Source organism: Erpetoichthys calabaricus, chromosome 11, assembly GCF_900747795.2.
Source record: "Erpetoichthys calabaricus chromosome 11, fErpCal1.3, whole genome shotgun sequence".
In the NCBI taxonomy this organism is placed as follows: Eukaryota; Metazoa; Chordata; class Cladistia; order Polypteriformes; family Polypteridae; genus Erpetoichthys; species Erpetoichthys calabaricus.
In genome coordinates this window covers 115644092-115660132 of record NC_041404.2, presented here as the reverse complement: position 1 = coordinate 115660132, position 16041 = coordinate 115644092, and the positions used below count along the sequence as shown (strand labels likewise).

Here is a 16041-nt window from a genome sequence, read left to right as displayed (position 1 = left end):
AGTCATGTAAAACTAGATCAAGAAAGAGCTGAATGTATCACACTTCAATCCCAAACCAGTTACTACAGTATGTGGCTTTGATATGCACTGATAATGCAATACATGGCATATTAAAACTCAGGTTGACACTGGAATGCATTTTCAGACCTGCCCTCAGTAAAGGGTACTGGAAACATACAATACCAGTACAACATAAAAGACTACATCCAGTTATGAGAATAATGTATACATTTCAACATTATTTCTGTTTATTACATTTCTTCCATAAACCAAAGACTGGTCATTAGGCTGCTTGAACATGTGTGGAATGGTATACTCTCTGGACTCTCTCGCCTTGGTCCCTGTCAGTATGGACTCTAGCTACCCTAGATCCTGATTCAGAAATGGGATGAATAGAAGGAATAAAGGCTTAGTTAAAATTTTGTAAAAAAAGAAAAACTGAAGAGAGATTATTCAGAATCTGGTTTCAGCTTACCTCTACACTAACACAGTAAGTTTGGTAAATAAATAGATGGGTTAAATTTTTTGTGCAGTTAATTTCCTAAATTAATAATAGAACCTTTTATTTTTATAACACCTGGCCATGCTAATTTTTCACAAATAATAGTCAAAAAGATAAAATGAGAACACAAGAACAGGAAATGGCTCAATAAATAACACTGGATAAAGGCCAATATCAAAGCATTTAACAGCAAATAAAAGATGAAACACATAATCCTAGAATTAGAACAAAAAAATAAAAAGGCATAAAATACAAAGTGCTAAAAGTTAACATAACATAGCTTTCAATACAGAATAACAATACAAGGACCTAGATGGAGAAGGTGAATGGATAGAAAGGCCAAGAATATCAGTGTATGTTAAAGCTTTCCTGAAGCGATGTGTTTTGGTTCCTTTTAAAAGAATTCATTAAGTCAGTACACCTACTTATTTTAGAGAATAACTGTAAAGTTTGGGTGCAAAAGAACCAAATCCTACATCACCAACAGAGCACAAGTTATTTTCAAACACAATACAAACAGTACTTAAATTGCTAGCAGCAGTTACCAAGTTGTTAAAATTATTTAAATGTTTCTGAATTTTTTTGTGAACTTGTTCACCTATTATCTCTATATGTTTTCATACAATAAAGAAAGTGCCTACTGTTGTTGCCATCATGTTTATCTGTATGAAATATCTCAGCTTTCAGTAGGCCAATTCCATTTAAATCTGGCAACCCTAATTCACCAAGAAAATTTGTCAAAAAAGTCCACTGAGCTACCTAGAATATAGTGTGCAGTCCAACTTTTTGAAATTTCAAAAAACCCCTTTGAAAAAGCACTCAAAGTCTATCTTAAAACAAAAAAACATTCTTTAGTACTTGAATTACTGATTAACCTACTGTTTCAATTTTAAGAGGTTATTTCAATTTATACAGAGTATATTTTACTCTTTTTCTTGTTTGACAGCAAAGCTGATCCCCAATACAATTTACTGAAATAGCGGCTTGATGGAACTTCAGTCACACCACAATAATAATCTTTATATTATCTTTTCAACAGTAAAAGTAAAAAAAAAAAAAAAAAAAGCAAAAACTCTTATCTAGAAATTAGTGAAGAGGAAAAGAGCTCTCTACGGGTGACTGTGAATAAAAGGTGTGCTTTTTATTTACATTAACTATAATAATTCAATGTTTCACTAATGCTATTTAATGTATCTGCATAGTGCCATAATGACCTGTGATCCACTTAGATGTCAACATTCGATTTTAACTCTCCATGGGGCACTTCTACTTAAGAAACAGCCATAGACCCTCCAAAACAAATAGTAAACAACAACACTTCATTCCAAGCAATGAATCTACCATCTTTGAAAGCTTTTTCAATCACAGCAAACCTATCTGGGATCCATTTGAAATACTTGGTATTCTACAATGCTATTAAAAACATTTTATATACTCTACTATTTTTGTGTAATTACTTTCTATTATTACTTTTATTTTTGGATTTCACTTATTGTAACAAAAATATTTAATAAACAAAAATTTCATAACTCCACTCTCATTAAAGAAAAAATTCTAAATTTTCCAACTTTCAAATGAACCAAGTCTCTGAATGCACCTAAATTTTACTGCATGTATATATTTTCTAACTTGTTTGTTTATGACTAAGAAAAAGAAAAAAAAAACCCTAATTCTTTGGAAAAACCATGACTAAACAAAGAAAATAAAATAACCTTTAAGATTATTGGTGTAAACCAACCAGATAGTACTGTAGTTCTGGAGGCTAATATTGATAAAAGTCTGGTGCAAGGCCATTTAAAGCCTCATTGGTTAACAGCAGGATTGTGCATTCAATCCTACAAAGATGCAGGCCAGTGAAGACTAAACAGAGCAGGCGTTATGTACTCACTGCTATGAGTGGAGCTAAGATAACAGATTAAAAGGGGCATCTGCAAGCTGAAAGTTACAGAGGTCAATACAAGATGAGATGAAAGCATGGCTGAACTTCTAGGTACATGAAAGGGATACGAATGAGCAAACATGGGATATGTTGTGGTGGAGGTAAGATGAAGGTATCACAGATTCAGCACATAATGAAATAAAAAAAGTTCGTTTTCTTAATAATTTAAACTCTGCCTTGTATTTGGCCATTTTCTGCTACTTTGATTTAACGGACTACAACTTTATCAGTCTTCACTCAATATTCATGTTCTAACCCTCAAAATGAAGGTCAGACATTTAAATTCTTTCAAAATTTTTGAAACATTAGTTATGTTGTACACATGTTACAGCAGAATAAGTTGCAACATGCAGTAATGTCTTTACCAAAAATGAACTTTGAATGTTATTATTTCCATAAGTGGTGGAATAAGCTTCCAAATACTATAAAAGTGTTAGTGAAATGTGTCATGAACAACCAGAAATAAAATTGTTAATATATATCAAGTAATATGTCTAGCTTTTCTTGTTTTAGAGCAGTGCAAAAAAAACAAACAAACAAAAAAAGGATTCTTTTACTCCACTTTTGCTATTTCCAAATAAGTATCCATAGCAGACATATTCATTATTGAAGACCCCTGGCCTATGTATCATATTGAAGGGCAGATCTTACTCTGTCAGAATACAAGGCCAGGTGAGGAGGCAGATATTGCTGTTATGCAGTAGCTTAGCCATCTTTAAAAGACGAAAGAAAAACATTGCAATTGGTAGCTGAGCATGCATTACGGCATTTTAATGGCAAAACACTGATTTAATCACTGCTATAAAGTCATTTTTTGTAGTTTTCTAAAATTGTGCATTGCTGTCACATCCCTCTGTCTGAGCCAAAACAATGGGTCGGAGTTTAAAAGTTAAACTGAAATTTAGTACATTAGTGTGGTATGGTAGAATGGTACAAAAAAAAAAAAAAAAAAAAAAGCACGAAACAGTGCCTGCACCTAACTGTTCTTTCCAGGGATTTCTTCTTCTTCTCACATTCCAAAGATTCGTAGGTTACTTTCATGGTGACTGTAAATTGGAGTGGGTTGGTTTTTCTTTGTGAACGATGCAAATGAGATAAGCTGCAGCTCTCCTGTGAACCTATATATGAAGCAGTTCACAGAAATAATTTAACTTACTTCAAGTGTCCAGATTCATTTGAAATTGCTCCACTTGAAGGAACAATTTAAAAAAATGATAATGACCAAAGAGAGTGCATTAGTGTAATTGAAATCAGTATTACTATACAACATAACAGGTGAATGAGGCTACTCAACACACCCCCACAACAGCATGAGCCTCAGAAAAGCACTTGTTGAATATTTTTCATCACTATATAACTCACAATACCATCAAAACATGCTTAACAAATACGGTTTTAAACTTTCAAAATCTCTACAGTCAACACCTAACCAAGGTAACAACAAAGGGAAGCCAGGAGAGTTAGACTTGGGTAACACTACGCCCTAGGTTTGCCAAACACTACAGCTGTTAATAAAGTACACCAGAAATATCAGAAAAAAAAGGGGCCTGTAAAGATCTGAAATAAAGCAACAGAAAACTTATATTACAAACTATCAAATCAAACAAAATGCAATAGTAATGCCCACAATAAATACACACAACAATCTAACCAGACACGTTAGAATAACCACATTATGCTTTGCTTTTGCATTGTTTTTTTAAATTGCTTAAGTGAAATCTCCCAAATTGCTCTTTAACTGTCCCAAGAGGGCCTGAACTTTTCTAGTTGTTAAATCAAAGGGAGTTTTATTTAGCCCCAACATTCTGCAGTGAAAACACTGTTTCCACAAAAATTTGACATATACCAAACATTCATAAGTGACACTGCAAAATGGTCTAAAGCATTCTAATTTTTGATGCCCTTGTACATGTCCACAAAGCACAGGAGTTAAAGAAGTTTTAAAAACATTTACAAAGTAGTGTTAGGTAAGAAATGAGTTAAGAATATCTTTGCATTTTCCTACAAGATGCAAGCAGCTTACCCAAAAAAAAAAAAAAAAGCAGATTCCTGACAGAGAGCAGCCAAGAGCCCTTCAAAAGATTTTGCTTTCCCTTTAAATTATATTTGACAGAAAATTGAGATGCTTAGAAGGTACCATCTAATATTATGTCTATTTTGAAAAATTTATGAATGTGTCCATGTTATTTAATCTCATTTTTAAAACTACTGAAACTAATTTGGGGCATGGCAGACTGCAGTCTATCCTATCAGCACAAGGTGCAAAGCAAGGAGACAGCAATGGTCTGGCATTCTGTTCATAACTAGGTCCACTCAAAAAAATCATACTGGGGCAAATTTAGAGTTAATTAAAATGCAATCTTTAGGGTTAGAGTACCAAACGGGAAGCCCACACAGACATGACGACAACATACAAAATCCACACAAACAAGGAATGAGCACGGTTTCAAACCTAGAATCCCAAATCCATAAGGCAGCAGCACAAACCTCTTGCAATAGCAATAACCACTGTGCTACTCTACTGTATCACCCCAATATTATAGTACAAAATTACTGAATTATGGCAAGGCAGCTTGAGAAAGAACTAAATTATTGGATCACCATTTCAACAAAGTTCACAAAAATAATGAATATATTTTCAGGGTTGTGGCATCTCCACATGCATGGTTGGAATCATACTCTGCTCTGCTATTATGAATGCAGAAACTGATTCATACAACAGACACACAAATACCACTACAGGAGTTACAGTTGCAAGTTACACAAATACAGACTTTCAAAGTAAACACTTTAAAGCATCCACGTATCCAACATAGCATACAATTACTTTATGTCCTAATATGTGAAGGACATCCTATTGATTCCTTGATCCAAAGAAAATATTTGCTTGATAATAAAATTACTATGGTGTGCTACAGGCACTGAATTGCAAAAAAAAATGGTAAGTTTTAGTTTTGTTCACCTTGAGCCAGCCACACATTAATTTTATGTGAGCATGTCACAATTAGTTAGTTGAAGCATCTTTTTACCTTGAAGATGTTAATTTAAACAAATACATTTCACAGGGGATGACAGATTACACAACTAATTCTTGACTTTTCAGCATGTGTTCCAACGTCCAAAGCACTGCGAGTTTACAACATTTATAACAGCCAACTGACTCACTGCTCGACAGTGTCAGTAACTGTACAAATGTTTTCCAGGTATGGAAATTTCAGCTGTAGTCTTAACCCATTATTTTCCTTTATCCATCCTGTTGTGGTATGACAAACATAAAACATTGAACACACAAGGCTCTCTGCTGTATGCATGGTCCAAAATACACACTTTCCTTTCTCTCTCATGGCCACATTAGCTGCATTGTACTTTCAAATGGGCACTCATTGGTTGGCAACTCTCAAACACACACACACACACACAAATACAATTTAAGACTATTAACATGACTGAAGTTACACCAAGACTGCCCCGACGTGCAAAGATTATGTAAATGAAGGCCATAATTGAAAAAGTCATGAAGTGTGACAGTGCCATAAGATGAAGATCTACATGCATTATTATAAACCATGCCCAAGATCTTGCTTAAACTGTGTGCATTCCAGACCAACATATCCCTAACACAACATGCCCTGAGAAGAACACAGCAAGTGTTTACTTATTATAAAGATGCAATCACAGGACTGCAGAGGTGAACTTTGTGTCAGCACTTAAATTGAGTGCTTTAGGTAATATGTCTTATGGACTGAACTGAGACCTTTATGTTTATTTACAATTGAATGATACCTCTAAAGTGTACAGGTCTGCAAACTTCACACTGCTCACAGAAACATAAAGATTGACTGAAAAGTTGAGAACAGTAAACTACTTCCTTGTACACAAAGAAAAAAGTTGTGAATTTGTAGATAGGTTTGCTCCTCTTACACAGGCATCTAAAGAAAACAAACAAAAAAATTCTTCAAGGAGGTGTAGAATACCCTTTCCTTCAGGAGCAGATGCTCTATGGAGACTAAAGTCACCTTTTTAATGCATTAATATTTTTGTTTCCCTCTTAAGTGGGCACATCTGATCATCTTTCATTCAACAATCTTCTGATGGACTGTGGCCCTGTAAAAAGGCTGGCACCTGCTGCCAGGATAAGCTCAGTACCCCCCCCCCCCATACCGAGACCCTAAAATAGATTAAGCAAGTTTAACAATGTATGCAAGTATGACTGTATATACATGACAAAATGTAACTGACCAGCATAAGTAGTGTATAGCTCCCAAAATATATATGTATACAATTAAAGTATGTGACTGCCTTTATGCATTAACCAGTCGCATATTATGCGGATATGAAATTCAAATCAGACGGGTGAGAGATTTTGGAATTAATGCAGTAACTGCAGGAAATTAACACAGTCAGTGTATGTCAAATTAATAATTTGGTCCAGTACGAGTGGATGCTGTGATGCATGCAGGGTTTATTGTTAGCCTGAGCCCAGTGATGCTGGGATTGGTTTTAGCTCCCTGTGACCCTAACCTCAACAAACAGGTTACAACAAAACATGGAAAGAGTAAAAGAAACAAATGACAACAGCTAGAAAAATAAAAATACAATATCTGGGACTGCTTTTAAATTAGTGATAGTAAGCAGTTTTCTAAATCATTAAAATGATTTAATACGTTTACATCATACCACTCTTCCACATCTAGCACTATGTGTAAGGGATACCACATATTTGCACTTCAGGTGAACAAATGCCCATTATGGACAACCTTTCTGTACTCCTGGTCCATATAACCATTAGAGGTCCCACTGGTGACTATTAGCATACACACAGTAATTGAGAAGTTGAATGAAATTAAGAAAGAAAAAAAAAAAAAGACAAAAAGAAACAGGTTTCAGCTACCACACCCCTCTTTACAACACCCACTATCAATTTCACTCTGGCACACATTCTTTTTTGAGTTTGAGGAAGAAAATATATCCATCTCTATATAAATATATCCATATAGCTTAGCAATCTGCTACCTTTATCTGTAATTTGGACTCAATGCCCATGCTGGTTTAATAGACATGTCAAGACTCTCATAACAACCTGAAATTTTCCTTAGTGTAATATGTGTAGAGTATGTTTCATGCATGAATACAGTTAGGAATGATCTGCTTTTTTTGTATGCCAAGAAAAAAGGTAAAAATGAATTTCAGATATTTTGGCTTGTCATTTGTGATCTGAACACAAAAAGTTAACTGAACAAAACTGTATTTGTGCTTTACAACTACAACTGTCTGCCTCAAATGAAGTAAATGCAAACCTTTAAAAATCCCAAAACTTCTTGACTTGAAAAACTAAAGCTTCCATCCAAGAGCAACCATTGATTTGAGAGTACCTGCACCAGAAGGTGCAATGGCGCGGTACTGAAGAGTGGCACTGTTGGAATTTCTTGATGTTTATGCCAGTAACTCACAATTTAAGGAACTTATTTAACAAAACTAATATACAGTGGTGTGAAAAACTATTTGCCCCCTTCTTGATTTCTTATTCTTTTGCATGTTTGTCACACAAAATGTTTCTGATCATCAAACACATTTAACCATTAGTCAAATATAACACAAGTAAACACAAAATGCAGTTTTTAAATGATGGTGTTTATTATTTAGGGAGAAAAAAAATCCAAACCTACATGGCCCTGTGTGAAAAAGTAATTGCCCCCTGAACCTAATAACTGGTTGGGCCACCCTTAGCAGCAATAACTGCAATCAAGCGTTTGCGATAACTTGCAATGAGTCTTTTACAGCGCTCTGGAGGAATTTTGGCCCACTCATCTTTGCAAAATTGTTGTAATTCAGCTTTATTTGAGGGTTTTCTAGCATGAACCGCCTTTTTAAGGTCATGCCATAGCATCTCAATTGGATTCAGGTCAGGACTTTGACTAGGCCACTCCAAAGTCTTCATTTTGTTTTTCTTCAGCCATTCAGAGGTGGATTTGCTGGTGTGTTTTGGGTCATTGTCCTGTTGCAGCACCCAAGATCGCTTCAGCTTGAGTTGACGAACAGATGGCCGGACATTCTCCTTCAGGATTTTTTGGTAGACAGTAGAATTCATGGTTCCATCTATCACAGCAAGCCTTCCAGGTCCTGAAGCAGCAAAACAACCCCAGACCATCACACTACCACCACCATATTTTACTGTTGGTATGATGTTCTTTTTCTGAAATGCTGTGTTCCTTTTACGCCAGATGTAACGGGACATTTGCCTTCCAAAAAGTTCAACTTTTGTCTCATCAGTCCACAAGCTATTTTCCCAAAAGTCTTGGCAATCATTGAGATGTTTCTTAGCAAAATTGAGACGAGCCCTAATGTTCTTTTTGCTTAACAGTGGTTTGCGTCTTGGAAATCTGCCATGCAGGCCGTTTTTGCCCAGTCTCTTTCCTATGGTGGAGTCGTGAACACTGACCTTAATCAAGGCAAGTGAGGCCTGCAGTTCTTTAGACGTTGTCCTGGGGTCTTTTGTGACCTCTCGGATGAGTCGTCTCTGCGCTCTTGGGGTAATTTTGGTCGGCCGGCCACTCCTGGGAAGGTTCACCACTGTTCCATGTTTTTGCCATTTGTGGATAATGGCTCTCACTGTGGTTCGCTGGAGTCCCAAAGCTTTAGAAATGGCTTTATAACCTTTACCAGACTGATAGATCTCAATTACTTCTGTTCTCATTTGTTCCTGAATTTCTTTGGATCTTGGCATGATGTCTAGCTTTTTGAGGTGCTTTTGGTCTACTTCTCTGTGTCAGGCAGCTCCTATTTAAGTGATTTCTTGATTGAAACAGGTGTGGCAGTAATCAGGCCTGGGGGTGGCTACGGAAATTGAACTCAGGTGTGATACACCACAGTTAGGTTATTTTTTAACAAGGGGGCAATTACTTTTTCACACAGGGCCATGTAGGTTTGGATTTTTTTTTCTCCCTAAATAATAAACACCATCATTTAAAAACTGCATTTTGTGTTTACTTGTGTTATATTTGACTAATGGTTAAATGTGTTTGATGATCAGAAACATTTTGTGTGACAAACATGCAAAAGAATAAGAAATCAGGAAGGGGGCAAATAGTTTTTCACACCACTGTAGATGTTGCAAGAATAAGAAACCTATCAAGGCTTCAAATTGGAATCACCAGACACCGTACCAGAGTACAAACCCAAATAAAATTCCACCCACGAAAACACTAATGAAATCATAATACTGTACTAACACATTGATCACTTTCAGGGCGTAACAGAAAATACCCCGTGTATCAAAGGCACGCGTGCATGTCATGCTCTTCGGGGTACTGAAGGACACCGCGACCACCCGTGCCCTGAATCGAGTCGGATTCTACGCTCTTCTTCTTTGTACAGACAGGAGGAATGCAGTTTCGCGCCGTTACCAGTTAACTGGTTCAATTAATTACACTTGGCTGTGGTTCAGCACGTCGCAGGGGTCACTCACCGTTGACTGTGAGAACTGTGGTGCACGCGGAAAAGAAAAAGGAGCACACTAACCCTGAAGACTGGCAAAATAAGACATATATAAAACTTTCACAAATGGTATGGCAAACCAATCTTCATGTAGCATCCTTTACTGTATCACTCATTTAGACGACAGTACCAATAAATATTCATTTTTTACCATATCTTCTTGGTATGCATTACCCTTCAAGAGCAAGACAAAAGGTAGAAAAAGTAGCCTACATGTATAGTACACTCGCCGTGAAAGACTATACTTATCTTAAATATATATGGCAAATTAAATAAGCAAGCATGACCAAAGTAAGAAACGACTCAGTCAACTTATGTAGTCTAGAAAACCCAATTAAATGATCACTTAAAACCAAAGCAATTCAAAAAACATGCCAACAAATGGGTATATGCAGGGAGGTTTATTTATAGAAAAAAACAACAACAAGCAAATAACGCAATGAATGGCACATATGGCATTTGTCGTTCCGTATTTGCCTTTCAACAAGAGTATGTACTACTGGCACTGATCTCCAGGAGTTCAACATTAAAACACAGAAGAACCTGGAATTGGTACCGTTAACTGTCGCTCCGAAGCACGCAATTCGACTTCGAGCAAAACAATCCAAGTCATTCTCACACAGGTGTTTATGTATTGTGCCCTCGTTCCATTTTTGCAAACCGGTACAAGGCTTTATGAAAAACATGCCGCCGCACCGGCTACCGGAGGCTTGGCACATGTTAGTTGAGATGATTATTACTGCATCGCGGCTGACGCTCGGTTACATAAGACCTACGGGCACAGCCATCCTCTAGGATTGAAATAAATTGCTCGGAAAACGTGTATAGCAGGTGTAATTAGTAAGCCTTTTCAACTTAGTGCGATTCGCTCATCTGAGAAGCTAAGAGTCCTTAATGCCTCCGCTCCACCTTTCACAAACTTGAGCAATATTCCCGCAAAAGAAACAAATTTCCACCGGGGCGGGGGCGGGCACCGGCACCCCACCTCACCAAGGTCGCCCGTTGCATGGACCTATTGGAAAACTGAAACCACTTTAGTCCCAGCGTTGCCAACTGTGTTTTGACAATTTAAGTAAATAACTTCGCAACTTTCTCAAGGGGTTCTTCTTCTTTTTAATACGGGGATGTCTGAGCAGGCCTCTCTACCTGTACCGATGCAAGGTTAAAAAAAAAACGCCGCAACACTGCAGGGACTCATTTTCTCGGAACAAGCAGACGCGCACAAGCTTCGGCTCCAGTCCATAAGTCCTAAGCGCTGCAATGCTCGACCGCAGTGTAATAGATGCGGGATGTAAACATTGCAACACGGAAAACAAGGAGGGGCTCGCAGCTGGCACAGTAGAGCCAGAAAGAGCAGAAACTGAGCAAGGAAATTGAGAAGGTAGAAAAATTGCATTTCGAAACCACACAGCCGACTCCCCACCCCATACTAAAGCACAGGCTGAAAATTTCAGGAAAAGCAGCTAGGCAGATACTCAGGGTACTTACCTGCTTGTTAATCTGCAATCGTTTTATTCCATCATCGCTCTCATTATAATCCCTTCCCACCTCTCTTTCATATTGTTAGTGCATTGTTGAGATCTTGAGCTGTTCCTGCAAAATGGTACATTCCGCGGATTTCTCCACTTTGCCCGAAAACAAAAGGTGCAAAGCCTGCATACCGCACTGCTACACGCTTTTTACTTTAAGGGTCGATCATATTTAGGCTGTTAATTTATATCTGACTTCCTTGAAATTAGTGCATTTCTTCCAGTGTGTGAAACCTGAGTTGTTCCGAGGTCTCGCTGCACAGTGTCCTTGCCGCAATTCACCCCTTTCAAATTACTGGGTTGACAGATCTGGCTCGCAGTATTTGTGAGCGTTTACCGTAATTACCGAAGTAAATTGGCAGCTACCCCTTAACCTCCCAATGTCATTTTTTGAGACCATCAAAATGTCCAGTAAATCTGGGTGAGGTCAGTATTCTCGTGTGAAAACGCATCAGAAATATAATTTCACCTGTTAAAGTATGGACGTGATACCGTGTGTTTTTTTCGTCGTCGATTAATACTGCCTTTTTTGCCAGAATGCTTATGTAATTGGAAGACGGGGGATGGCAGCAACGAGAATTGACCCTCTTTTTTGTTTTTTAGCGTGTACGTGCAAGTCTCAGGAACTAAGCTCTTTTGCAGTTCGCGTACAGAACGCTGAGGCATTCTTTGAACAGAAGCGGTGCTGCAGTCGATACTGCTGATATCATCACGCTGAGTGTAATGCAGTTTCACAAACACTGTCGAACGTGGCCCAAGTCAGTGTCCAGCAGTGCAAACCGCTGGATTTTAGAACGTATAGACTAGAGGAGGAGAATCATGAATCGGATGAAGTAACACTTGATAGGAGTGGCGTTATCAGTGAATTGCTGCTTTATGCTTCCAAACCTGGCAGATCGCTGAAAAGTTAAATGTCACCGCCTAAATGACCCCCAGCACCTCTCCTTGTCCCCAGTACAGGACATACGGCGCATTACGTAATGCATTTGCACACTCCCGCGCGTGCGTATATCGACAAATCGCGCCCTCTTAGATCCAGCAGAAAGGACTGGGCGCCTACTTCAAAGCGCGTCACTTCTTTTCTTGAAGTCGGTCGAGCTGCGAGGCTGCTGCGATGGAAAAAAAGACAGCGTGATGCCAGCTGGCTAATGTTTTAAAATTACGGGTTCTTTTAATGTAACAAATGTCAAATGGGGCGTTGTCATATGTGGACGTTTCCAAATGTTTCCACGCGAGAAGCTCTAGATGTTTCTTTTTTTCACTTTAAAAACCTTTAGAATAGATACATTCTAGTACATTGGAATCGCACTCCACATTTTGGACACACCTAGAAATGTTCAAGGTTTTTGACAGAAAAAGTATAGCCAAGACATCAATAGTGTTTCTAATGGCTATTACTGCTTGTAATGCCTAATTTATTTTTCACATATGACTGCAAAGCCCAATTTTCAGCAGCCATACCTTAAGTTACCAAATGGTGGACTCCCTTAGCTAATCCTTAATGTCGGGCATAAATGCTAATTGGCTATTAGAGAAATCTTCCTAATTGCATTAACACCACTGAAACCAGTTATTCTGTTTACATGGGTTGTGCAGCACTGGCACTCCTGAATTCAATTCTGGGTTCAAAAATTGCCAAAATGAAACATCCTTTTCAAGAATATGTCATTCTGTTGTCTTTTTATAGCAGAAAAAAGTTGAAGGTTATTCCTCGTGAAAGACTGCCAAGACTGTGAAAGACTGAGATTCCATGCAAAGGTATCTATTACTGTCCTGAGAGAAGAGGGCAAACTGGATCTAACCAGGATAGACAAATAAAGGGAAGACCCAGATGCACAACTGAATAAGTGGATAAGCACTTGAGAGTCTGTAGTTTAAGAAACAAACACCTTACATGTCCTCAGTTGGCTTCTTCCTTAAATACACCCAAATACCAGTGTCATCTGCAAGAGTCAAAAGATATTCCAGGATGCTGACCATCATTAGTTTTTCCAGTCATCTTTTGTCCTGTTTCTGTGTACATTTTCCCATTTTAACCTCTTCTTTTTGCCACCTTCAGATATTGCTTTTTCTTTGAAACTCTCCCTCTGTAAGGCCAGCATCCCGGAATCGTCTTTTATCTGTTTCTCTGTTTACCATTAGGACACTGAAGGAATAATATGGGGCTTTGCAGTTATATCTGAATAATAAATTAAACATTAGTCATTTCAAACAGTAATAGCTGTTTGAAACAGTAGTAATGTCTTGGTTATATCTTTAAAATCAATTTAATGGTATCTTGATTTAAAAAAAGTATCAATTTCTTTCAGAAACATGAACATTTCTGGGTGTGTCCAAACTTTTGACTGGTGGTGTATTATAATAATAATAATAATAATAGTACATTTTATTTATATAGCACCTTTCCCATGCTCAAGGCACTTTCAGAATATAAGAAGAACGGCAGGATATACAGTATATAGTATTGTACAAACCAGATTAATAAATAAAGAAGATTACAACAGTGAATTCAGAGAAAAAAAGCCTAACAGACAACATAATTGATGGTCTCGCACACACACATACAGGTTACATGATCATCTTGACAGAGAAGTAAACTGAGAGAAGGGTGATAAAGTCAAGTAGAGCTAAAAGCCTTCCTGAACAGATGAGTTTTGAGTTGTTTTTTAAAAGAATTCATGGAGTCAGCTGACCTGATTAATTTTGGTAGGTCATTCCAGAGTCTGGGCGCTATACAGCTGAAGGCCTTGTCACCCATGGAGTGTAGATTAGTGTGGGGCACAACAAGATTGCCAGAATCAGAGGACCTTAGTGGGCAGGCAGGCACATAGTAATGGAGAATGTTTAAGATAATTTAAAATGGCTAGATGCACTATCAAAACACAAATTATTTTTAGCTGACAAGTATGAAACCTTGTAGTTTGTGCCAGTGTTGGTTGGTTAAAAATTGTTTGCTTTTTAAGAACTAATAATTATGTGTCTATCCATTTATTTACAGAGACTGCTGATTGAAAGTTTCTGTTTGCAGCTGCGGAGCCCATCCCATTACATAAGGCTGGAAGCAACAATGGAGAGGGCATTACTCAATTGTACCACACATGCTACACAACCACAATAGGCAAATTTAGAGTCTCCACTTAAGCTAAAACTGAATCTTTGTAGGGAAATCCAGCATTCCCAAAGGAAAATGCTTACACACACACACACACACACTCAGAGACATGGACAGAACATTCACGATCTGCACAAGCAGTGACTGGACTGGGGTCTGAACACAGTCTTCACAAGCTGTGAGACAGCTGTGCTGATTGCAAAAGCACCTACCAACATTTACCAGTGAGTCGAACATTTTATGTAATTTCTTAGACCACAAGATACTTTACATTGCAACTAACATTAAAATAAAATTTAATGTTTACTTAATCATGTTTACATAAGAAAATGTGAAAGCAGTGTTTTGGTTGCATGTATACTGAACATTTCAGTAAAAAACACTGAAAAACAAGCTTCAAGGTGAATTATAATTTGATTTCTCCCAGCATCCCATATTCCAGTGATGTGTGTTAAGTTAACTGAAGATTTTAAACTTGGCCCTTTGTGTGTAAGAGTGGATACTGCAATAAGCAGAACCCCTGCACCATTCAGGGTTAGATTCTGTCTTGCACACAGTATTGCTGAAATAGGCTTCTGCCCATAGGACTTCCCCTCCTCCCGGCCCCTGCCCAATCCTAAATTGATGTGGGTTAGTTTTAAAAAAATTGCCTAGATCTGTTGCCTGTACATATGAATAGTATACTATCCCCACTTTATACTCTTATTTTGCTGACAATAATCATTTGTGAAAACAATATGGCACTAGGAAGAAAAAACATCCTATGGCCTTTGTTTTTTAAGACAACAAATTTCCCTGACTCAATGATGGTAAATGCTACATATAAAGGGTGAATGTTATCATTGTTTTCAGCGTCACCCCTAGCAGACACCTACCGGGCCATTCACACCAGCTCCAATAAATCTGGCTGCCTGTCTAGCAACCGTCTGGAGCTTCTTTAGATTCTGATTAGTCAAGCCACTTGACCAAGCAATGGAGCTTAAGATAACAGATAGAATTTCACCCCGATAAAAAGACAGCATGATGTCTCTGTCCGCTTGGAACAATTTGAGTTTGTGGAGGAGAAATAAGCATTGGCTGCATTTAGAGTGAAACTTTTCAGTGTTAGTATTTCATCTCTCCATCTACCCATCTATCCTACCATCAATTAAGATTATTATCAATATGGGTTCATTGATATTTATGTTCATTAGCTATTTCCAAGTCCTCTTCAAGAACCTTGGAAAATTAAATATAGATTTCTGCATCTAAAAGTCAAATGCATTTTTTGCAGACGTTTTGATAGTCTGAGAAAGTGAGCCTTGTATTTCTTCACTGAATTTTACATAATAGTATAATAAGGACAACAAAATTAATGCAACAGTACATAAATGTCTGCTGGCAAAAATGAAGAGATGGATCTTCATCCTGAAATTAAATTTTGGGGTGGAGTAGAAATGTCAGAAAACTAAGTACACATTTACTG

General features: G+C 37.6%; 1 protein-coding gene across 3 annotated transcripts in view; it reads right to left on the bottom strand.

Moving 5' to 3' along the window:
- Positions 1 to 11704, bottom strand: part of rnf44 (ring finger protein 44) — a 191611-nt gene extending 179907 nt beyond the window's left edge. For 2 of the 3 annotated variants that reach the window (XM_028813722.2, XM_028813726.2), the window contains exon 1: positions 11424 to 11704. The gene's annotated coding sequence lies outside the window, so the exon portion shown is untranslated. The remainder of the gene's footprint in view (positions 1 to 11423) is intronic. The other variant, XM_051934177.1, reaches the window with a different exon arrangement.
- Between the last annotated feature and the right edge of the window lie 4337 nt (positions 11705 to 16041).